The sequence below is a fragment of the Callospermophilus lateralis genome, chromosome 2 (genome assembly GCF_048772815.1).
Source record: "Callospermophilus lateralis isolate mCalLat2 chromosome 2, mCalLat2.hap1, whole genome shotgun sequence".
Classification (NCBI taxonomy): domain Eukaryota; kingdom Metazoa; phylum Chordata; class Mammalia; order Rodentia; family Sciuridae; genus Callospermophilus; species Callospermophilus lateralis.
This window is the reverse complement of record NC_135306.1, coordinates 66,185,594-66,196,433: the sequence shown is the minus strand read 5'-3', so window position 1 is coordinate 66,196,433 and position 10,840 is coordinate 66,185,594.

Below are 10,840 nucleotides of genomic sequence, written 5' to 3'. Positions count from 1 at the left end.
GTCCATTTATACCTTTGCCTACATCATGATACTTCAAAGCCAGTGGAAGCCCTCTTATTAGTTATATTTCAGTTGTTAATGGGAGTTTGGATTTTTTCTTTCTTTTTTTATTTTATTCTTTTTAGATATGCATATCAGTAGAGGGTATTTTGATGTATTATACATACATGGAATATAACTTATTCTAATTAGGTTCCCATTCTTGTGGTTGTACATGATGTGGAGTTTCACTGGTGGTGCTCATATATGAACTTAGGGAAGTTATGTCCAATTCATTCTACTGTCTTTCCTCTTCCCATCCCCCCGTCCCTTCATGTCCCTTTGTCTAATCCAATGATCTTCTGTTACCACCCCTGCCCCTGCTGTTGTTGTGGGTTATCATCCACATATCAGAGAGAACATTTGGCCTTTGTTTTTTTTTGTGTGTGTTGGGGGAGGACTCTCTTATTTCACTTAGCATGATAGTCTCCAGATTCATCCATTTGCTGGCAAAAGTCATAATTTCATTCTTCTTTATGGCTGAGGGATATTCAATTGTGTATATATACTACATTTTATCCATTCATCTGTTGAAGGGCACCGAGGTTGGTTCCATAGCTATTGTGAATTGAGCTGCTATAAACATTGATGTGGCTGCTTCACTGTAGGATGCTGATTTTAAAGTCCTTTGGGTATATACTGAGGAGTATGTAACTGGGTCAATGGTGGTTCCATTCCAAGTTTTCTGAGGAATCTCCATACTGTTTTTCAGAGTGGTTGCACCAATTTGCAGTCCCACCAGCAAAGTATGAGTCTACCTTTTCCCCCACATCCTCATCAACATTTTTTGTTACTTGCATTCTGATTAGAGAGAGATGGAATCTCAACGTAGTTTCAATTTGCATTTCTCTTATTGCTAGAGATATCGAACATTTTTTGACCATTTATATTTAATTTTTTGTGAAGAGCCTATTCAATTCCTTGCCCGTTTATTATAAGGTTGTGTTTTTTCTCCTTTTTTTTTTTTAGTGTTAAGTTTTTTGAGTTCTTTATATATCCTGGAAATTAATGCTCTATCTGAGGTGTAGATGTCAAAGATTTTCTCCCATTCTGTGGGCTCTCTCTTCACATTCTTGATTGTTTTCTGTGCTGTAAAGGAGCTTTTTAGTTTGATAATACCTATTTATTGATTCTTGATTTTACTTCTTGTGCTCTAGGAGTCTCATTGAGGAAGCTGGTTCCTAAGCTGACATGATTGAAATTGTCACTCTATGGGCTATTGTGAATAACACTGTCATGAACATGGGAGTGCAGATCTCTTTGGGATCCTGATTTCAATGTTTCTGGATATATATACCCAGAACTGAGATTATTAGATCAAATTTCAGTGGTATATTTAATTTTTTGAGAAATCTCACTTGTTATCTTTTTTTTTTAAAGTAATAGCTATCCTAATAGAAATGAGTTGATATCTCACTGTGAGATTGATTTTCCAATGGGTAAAGAAAATGTGATGCATTTGTACAGTAAAATATTCAGGCTTACAAAGAATGAAAATCCTACCATATATACCTAACACTACAGACGGACTGGGGTACCTTGTGTTCAGTGAAATACATCGGTCACAGATGGACAAATGCTGCATGATTCCCCTTAGATGAGGAATCTAAAATACATAGAGGTATAGAATGGTAGTTGCAAGAGGAGGAGTATGGGATACTGGAAGTTGTTTTTCAATGCATAGAGAGTTACAGCTATCAATAAGTTCCAGAGATCTGCTGTACAATATAGGTCTATAGTTGATAGCAAAATATTACATACTTAAAATTTATTAAGAAAATATATTTCATGTTAAGTACTCTTACCATAAAAACAAAACAAAAAATCTAAAGAAAATAAGAGGACACAAGGGAACATTCAGAGATGATTCACATTCATCATTTGGATGTTTGTCATGGTAACATGATTGTTTACCTATTTCTGGACACACAAAATTGTATATATTCACCATGTGCAGTTTTTCTTTTTTTTTTTAAAGAGAGAGAGAGAGAGAGACAGAGAGAGAGAGAGAGAGAGAGAGAGAGAGAGAGAGAGAGAATTTTTTAATATTTATTTTTTAGTTTTCAGCGGACACAACATCTTTGTTTGTATGTGGTGCTGAGGATCAAACTCGGGCCAAACGCATGCCAGGCGAGCATGCTACTACTTGAACCACATCCCCAGCCCCATGTGCATTTTTTGTATGCTAATTCTACTACATTTGTATACTAATGGAAACTGGGGATGCAGAAGAAAGTAACACTCTGAGAGTGATTGTGTTAAGAACAGGAATGTGTAATATTTCCACAACACTTTCACATTTCCTCATGCTTTATCCAATAGTCACATGCTATTTCTCTATCAAGAAAAAAAGAGAAATGTTTCAGGGCTCCAAAAATATTGGTATCAGAGGAACAGACCAGCAAAAATCTTCAGATATAGAATAATTACACAAACATTTGTTAAACCTTTTGAACTCTTCAATGTAATTTAGACCATATTTCATTCTTGGTTCAATGTGTCTAGATAATCTATAGACATTCATTTGAATGAATAGGTTGATTGGTCCACTCAGTCATTTGTTCATTTAGTCAACCAATATTTTGATGTGCTCTGATGAGCTAGCAATAAGGATAATAATAAGATAAGCAGAACAGACTTCTAATTGGAGGAGACAAAAAAAAAATAAACCTCTAAACAAGCACACAGGATGGTTTCAAATGCTGGAAGAAATAAAGAAGATGTTTAAAAGAATTTTTTAAAACATAGGATTGACTGCTAAGATCTTTCTTGAGAAGAGACAGGTGAGCTGAGACCCAGAATATAAAAAGAGTCAGTTTGTGCATTGAGTTTGCAAAGGAATTTTTGAGAAAAGACCATAACAAGTATAAAGTCCCTGAGGCAAGAAGAAGCTGCAGCTGACTCAGGGGCAAAAAGATGTTATTGTGGCTTGAGAAATTGGAGGAGGCAGAAAGAGGTAAGAATTTTCCTCTCCAGGTTTCCAAATATCTAGGTCTTTGGACCTCCTTGCCTAGGGAAATCTTATAGAAAATTGCTAGACAAATAACACTATCTTGGTCTTTTATATAAGGTTTAGCTTATGGGATAAGACTGGAAGACTGAATGAGTAAGGGTGGTGGAAAAGTGTCTCTTCTTTGTTGTTAGATACTTGAATGGACTGATGGATGGGTGGATAGATAGAGTTCCCAGAGTCTGGGAAGTAGACAAAGGTTAAAAGTTCCAGAGGTTGGGGGCACATCTGTTCCTTGCATGTTGGGGCAATGTCATGACTTCCACTGGAAATAGTTAAGTGGTGACCTACAAAGGCCAAATGCAAGCCACAGGGCATTTAGTCACATCAAAGGTTCTTAGTTATGGCATGGAAAAATCATCTGGATTACCAAACCTGAAGGAACCATTCAAACTGAGCTAGTAGACTCTCAGAACTTACTGGTATAAACCAGTGTCCAAAGGGTCTCCTCAATTTCTCAATCTTTTGGCCTTGTGAAGGACTTCAGGAACTCAGCCCAGTCCCTGAGAGATGATTAGGGCAGATGGGAAATAATGACTAAAACTTGACAAAACATTGGAGCAGGATGTGAGCATAGAAATAAATTAGCTGTTGGCTATTTTCTGTTGCCCCACCACTGGATCTATTGTGCTCCATTTCCCCTGCTCTGTGTCTCTGGAGGGAATTACTAATGGTACTTGTCACCCACTTTCTCTTGGTCTCTGATTTTTTAATTGGATTTAGCCAACAGCAGACGCTGGCAGATACAGGAAGATCAGGGTAGTGGGTTCCATCAATGAAAGACACTGGCAGGTAGATATTAAGCCTAAGAAGAGCAGGAATTCAGGCAGTTGTCCCAGCTCATGTTCTCATGGACATTATTCTGAAAATGGCTGCTATCCTTAGGTCCCAGCTCCTGGTCATCAACCCTGATTTTATTTTCCCAGTTTTATTGATGACTCTGGTAACATTTCTCCTGTCCCCAGCTCACTGAGGCTTAGGAGAGGTAAATAATTCTTGCTGTTACTAAGCCCTGTGCATCTCTCTTTAGTTAGTTTCCTTAACTCTGCCCACAATCTATTATTAGTCCTTCCATGAAATCACTTTAAGATAAATACCTTATACTGGGACATCCAATTTTGGGGAGTTAACACTGATTCAAGTGGATCAAAAGAAAAACATGTTGATATTTCTTACAAACTCAAGTTTGTGAACTAAGGTTCATGCCATTCTCCCGAGAATGGTAGTTAGCCTTCCTCGTTTTACAGAAGAAAAAGGTTTAGTAAGTTCTCCAAGCCACACAACTAGTAATGGCAGAGCCAGGACTTGTACTCAGTAATTTTGACTCCATGGCTGAGGTCTTTCCAATATAGACAAAATATCAGAGCTAAGCAAACACAGTTCCCTTTATCTCTCTACAGATTAGAATACGGTAAAGTCCAGGCTAATCAACAAGGCACCTTTTCATCATTTCAAGACTTACGACATCTAGATCCTTTCTCCTTCATTCCAAGACTAATGTCCTCAAGATGTCTAAGCTTTGAAAGAAAAGACAAGATGATTTTCCAAAGAGAAAATAAATTTGTTCACACAGGAAGAGCTCTAAGAAACTTCCCAGTGCTACAATGTCAAATAGCTTCTGGATTTCCAGCAAGGTGAACATCATTGTTCATTTCTGCCCAGCCTCATGGGCACTGGCAGGAGAAATGGGCTCTTGTCCTATGGGCAAAAATCAGAACTGGATTCTGCAGTTCAAGTTTCATTTTCAGTTCTCTTCAGTGATGTATCACAGACAAGCCTACTGGGTCCTTTAATAGCTGGCCTATTAAAGAAAAGGCAGGTGCAAAGACAAATGTTTTGGTTTTTCTTCCTTGTAGACAGGATAATCCCTTAATCTCAATCTGTATACTTATTGGTCAGGGAGTTGTGTGCACAGTGGTTTCAAAGATGAAGTGACTGGGCTTGCATTTAGTTTGGAAAAAATGCTACTCTTTAAATCCCTGGCCCTGTCAATCATGTTTTTGAAGGTCAAGTCCTTTGCAGTCATTTAAATTTGTGAAACTTGGTCTAAACCCACTGCAGAGAGAATATTTCCTTCATTAGTAGATGATCATCATCGTTGTGCTAAAAATCAGATTTTGTTTTGTTCTGCTGTTCTTGGTGCAAGTCTACAAAAGGCCTAAAATTATTTTTCATTTTCATTTAAAGGTTTTTATTCAAGTATAACTTATAGGCAGAAAAGTGAAAAATGCTACATGTACAGCGTAAGTGTCACAAAATGAATATTTCTACTCCATCATGTCAAGATGTAAAACTTACCTGTATCCTAGAGGGCCCCTTGGAAACTCCTTCCAGTCATAAAATCCTTCCCCAGGGTAACAACTCTACTGGTGTCTATTATCATTGCTACATCTTGCCTGGTTTTGGACATTGGATAAACAGAATCATGTAGTATGACTTTTGGGTATGGTTTCTTTTGCTCAGTGTTATGCTTACCAGTTATATACATTTTTTAATGTAAAAAATGCATTTATATTATGGTATCATATCTATTGCATGGTTTTATCAAAAGGTACCATTTTATCACTGGTGAACATTTGGGTGATTTGTTTTCTGCTATTGCAAATAAAGCTGCAAGAAATATTTTGACAAGTTTTGTTGCACATGTGTATGTGTTTCTATTGGGTGTCTTCCCAACAGAAATGGAGTGGAATGGCTGGGTCAAAGGTGTGCATATGTTCAGCTTTAGTAGATATGTTGAGTTTGCCAAAGAATTTATTTAAACTCCCTTGAATAGTGTGTGAGAGTTATAGTTTCTCTGCATCTTTGCCAATGCTTGGTTCTGTGAATCTTCTTAGTTTTAACCATTCAGATGTGCATTTAATTTGTATTTCCCTGATGACTAATGAAGTTCAACACCTTTTTCTATGTCTTTTGGCCTTTTGAGTATCCTCTTTGGTAGAGAACCTGATCTGTTCCTTTCTCAATTTTTCCTATTGTGTTGTCTACATTTTTCTTATTGATTTAAAAATTCTTTATTTTGAATGTTTTATTAGTGACAGATATAGTAAATATCTCCACATAACTGGGTACTACATTTCACTCTTAATGATTTCTTTCTTTTTATTTTTTGGAAACATGTTTTAATCTCTACCTTCATATGCTTTTTTACTCTTTTGGATGTTATACTAATTTTTCTATTCTACATATATCAAACAAAATGTAACTAATTATATTTACAAAATTCCTCAAAATAAAACAGAAATAAATAATCCATTATATGGTAGACCCAGAAACAAGGCCATGACCAGGACTACTGAGTCAAATAGCCCACTGGTTTTCAGAAGAGTGGACACTGGTATCAATCACCACCCATTCTCATGGACACTGGTGTGAAAAATGGGCTCTGGTCCTATGGATCATATTCAATCTTCCTTCTCCCATTCAAGATTTCTTTAAAACCCATCAGTGATGTGTGGTAGACAAGACTATTATGACCGTTAGTAGTTCACCTATTTTTAAAAAGGTATGAGCCAAGATCACTGTCTTGTTTTCTTTGTTGACAGAATAATTCCAGTGACCATGGACACTGACTGGCCTGGGAGTTATGTGCAAAGGTGGTCTTACGGAACCTGTGAGGTCTGTAGTAACACCAGGTAGATCAGGATTGCACTGTGGGAAAATCAGGTAGTGTTGGAAAATTGATTAATGTGGGGGAAAACACATACATTTAGTGTCAAATATGGTATTAGGAGTAAAAACGTAACTTAGTAATGTTGTAATTAAGGTTTTGTTAAAAATAGAGTCTGTTTTTAGAAATCCATACTAAAAATTTTACGGATAAACTTGTATGATGTTGAATATTTGCTTCAAATTAATCCATATTATAATAATATTGAGCACAGTTATAATTATTGAAATTGATGATGGGTATAGGAATTTTCTTCCTTTTCTTTTTTCTTTGTTGCCTTTACCTAGCCTCTTTTTTGATTAGTATTTCATTTTTATTAGTTATTTTTACTTATACATGATAGTAGAATCTATTTTGATAAAACTATATAAACATCATGGATTATATCTTATTCTAATTAGGACTCCCTTCTTGTGTATGTATACAACGGTGGGATTCATTTTAGGTATTTTCATATATGTACATAGAAAAATTATGTCAGATTCATTCTACTATCTTTTCTATTCCTATCCACCTCCCTTCCCTTTATTCCATTTTTGTCTAATCTACTAAACTTCTATTATTTCTCTTCCCTCATTTATTAGCTTCCCCATATCAGTGAAAACATTCAGCCTTTGTTTTTTTTGTTGGGGGGGGATTTGCATGTTTCACTTAGCATGAAAGTCTCCAGATCTATCCATTTACTGCCAAATGTCATGAAGTCAATCTTCTTTGTGGCTGAGTAATATTCTATCTTATACATACCACAATTTCTTTATCCATTCATCTGTTGAAGGGCATCTAGGCTGGCTCCATAGCTTAGCTACTGTGAATTGTGCTGCTATAAAAATCGATATGTCTATATCACTATAGAATGCGAAAATACTATTCTTTCTAGCTTTATAAATTAAAAGTTAAGAAGGTAAAAAAGTGAGAAGAGAGGATATGCAGGTGTTTAGTCTAGGCAACTCTTTCAAGGAGTTTTGCTATAAAAGGAGAATTATGAGTTATTATCCAGGAGGTAGAAGATTAAGAAAGAAATTTGTTTTGTTTTTAATGTTATCTCCCAGGTTAGAGCATGTTTGTAAGTTATTTGATAATAGTCTAGTATAAATAGGATTTAGCATGCTAGAATGAGAGGAAAGATAATTACATTATTTTTTTGTGACAGCAAAAGGAGGAAGAATATTCTAAAAGGTGGCAGTGAACTTGAGATGTTCTAAGAGAAGAAAGAAGCCTGAGGGCTGGCAATGAAATGAATTAAAGGTGTCTGGGCATCAGAGTCGGATTGATAGGACCTGATGGCCCTTTGTAGGAAGTAAGGGTTTTGTTCTACTAGTAATGGGAAGGCCCTGTATGACGTTAAATAGAAAGACGTCATTGAGGGGGTAAACTTCAAAGTGATCTGACATGTTATATGGAATAGATTTTTATGTCAGCGTGTGTTTGTGTGTGTGTGTGTGTGTGTGTGTGTGTGTGTGTGTGTGTGTATGTTGAGGTATAGGTAGGTATGGAGGCAGGGATAAATTTTGAGATTAGTTTGGTATTTTAGATCAGAGATAATTGTGGCTTAGATTGTAGACATAGAATATTATAGGTTAAATATGTTCCCTCAAAATAGGTATGTTGAGGTCCTAATCCCTGGTACTATAGAACATGGCTCTGCTTGAAGATGGTATTATTGCAGACAGGTTTAGTTAAGAGGATGTTACACTGGGGTGTTGTGGGGCCTTAATTCAGTAAGCCTGGTGTCCTCAAAGAAGACAACCAGGTGAAGACAGGAGCACACAGGGAGACTGTCTTACGAAGTCAAGAGAATAGTAGGGATACATCACAAGCCCAAAACTGCAGGCAGCTCCCCAGGTGCTAGAGAGAGGCAAGGAAGATTCCTCTGCAGATTTTAGAGGAAGCATGGTCTTCCAAACACTTTTATTTTGAACTTCTAGCCTCCAAAAGTGTGAGACAATAGGTTTATGTTGCTTAAGTAACATAGATTGATTTCTTTTGTTTTACAGCAGTCTAAGAACTATGGAAGTGGTGAAAAATTGACCACTTATTCTGAAGAAAGACACATTAATGTATATGAATTATATCATATTGTTAGTTTTGATTTATCATTATATATAACAAATATACTTTATATATTGATTAAGGCATTTATCTAGGAAATTGCAAATATTGAAGAACAAAGAATTGAATGTTCATGTTTGAAGAGGTGTCGCGACCCCTTGCCCGCAAGGAAGACGCAACTCAGGAATCTTCTTTCAGCAGTTTATTCAGGCCCTTGATATTTCTTCTAATCCCCTCGGATACCCCTCCCAGCCTTAATAAAGCATCTCAAGCCCCAATGCAAAGCTGCCATGTGGAACTTTTTCATAGGGTGTTGAAAAACCATGTGCCAACCCTCCCAAATAAGGAGTTGTTTGTCACAGACCACAGCGGAGCCAGTGCCATCTTGTAATGGCGACCATAATCTGCAGAAGCGGCTCACCACAAAGAGGCTGTCTTTTATAAAGACTGTATAGTTCCAAAATTAATTAATAAGATTTTTTTTTGTGGAGCTTAACAAAAAATTCTCAAATTTATATATCTAGAAGCAACAATGAGAACTTCAATGAGAAGTACAAAAATGGAACTTGCTAAGAAGGTAGTAGACATTAAGAATATTTATAATGCTGGTTAGATTAGACCGATTAGACTGATATGGCATTGATACAATGTTAGAAAGAATAAGAAATGAACAGATAATGAGCCAAAAAATTAGCCCACATAAATAAGAAAATGATGCATTGTAGTAATACATTAAGCAGTGATACAAATCAGTAAGGGAAATATCAATTATTTAACAAATGATGCTAGAAGAGTATGAAAAATACTGATATATATAGTTCTTACCTATTGCCATAACAAAAAAAAATTCCTAAAGAAAAATATATCATTAAAGCATCTATTAGAGACAGGCCCAGCGACCCGCCAGCGTGATAGACACATCACCCCAATTGGAGGAGGGGCAGAGCAGAGCCGCCGCCCACCGCCCGCGCCTGCAAGGTAGGAAGACCTGCAACTGACCGGCAGAACAGGCCCAGCGGCCCACCGGCCTAGTTGAAAGATCACCCCAAATGGAGAAGGGGCACGGCCGCCACCTGCTCCTGCAAGGTAGGCAGAACTGCAACCTGGAGAACAGGCCCAGCGGCCTGCCAGCGTGGTAGACAGATCACCCCTATTGGAGGAGGAGCACAGCCGCTGCCTGCCCCTGCAAGGGAGACTTTGCAACTATACAAGAGCAATATAAATAGATAGGGGGAAAATTCAATAACACAGCAGTTTCACCAAGCAGAAAGAAATGCGAGCAGTATGAAAAGACAAGGAAAGAAAGGACCACAAGCAATGCAGTTCAACTCAAATTTAGAAGAGGTAATAGCTGCAGCAGATGGAATGTCAGATAAAGAATTCAGGATTTACATGCTTCAGATGATCTGGAGTCTCAAGGAAGACATTAGACAGCAAAATCAGACAATGAAAAATCACTTCAACAATGAATTACATAAACAAATCCAAGAAGCAAAAGATTAACTATACAGGGAGATAGAGGTTATAAAAAACAAACAAACAGAAATCCTAAAAATGTAGGAAACAATAAACCAAATTAAAAACTCAAATGAGAAAACTACCAGCAGAGTAGAACACTTAGAAGATAGAACATCAGACAATGAACAAAATATTTCAACTTGAAAAGAACATAGACAGCTCAGAGAGACTCTTAAGAAACCATGAGCAGAACATCCAAGAAATATGGATAACATAAAGATACCAAACTTAAGAGTCATTGGGATACAGGAAGGTATAGAGGTTCAAACCAAAGGAATGAGCAATCTGTTCAATGAAATAATACGAGAAAACTTCCCAGACTTGAAGAATGAGACAGAATCCCAAATCCTAGAAGCCTACAGGACGCTGAACATGCAAAATCATAAGAGATCCAAACCTAGACACATTATAATGAAGATGCCCAACACACAGAATAAGGAGACAATTTTAAAAGCTACAAGAGAAAGGAAGCAGATTACATTTAGGGGTAAACCAATCAGGATAACAGCTGATCTTTCAACACAGACTCTGAAAGCTAGAAGATCCTGGAACAA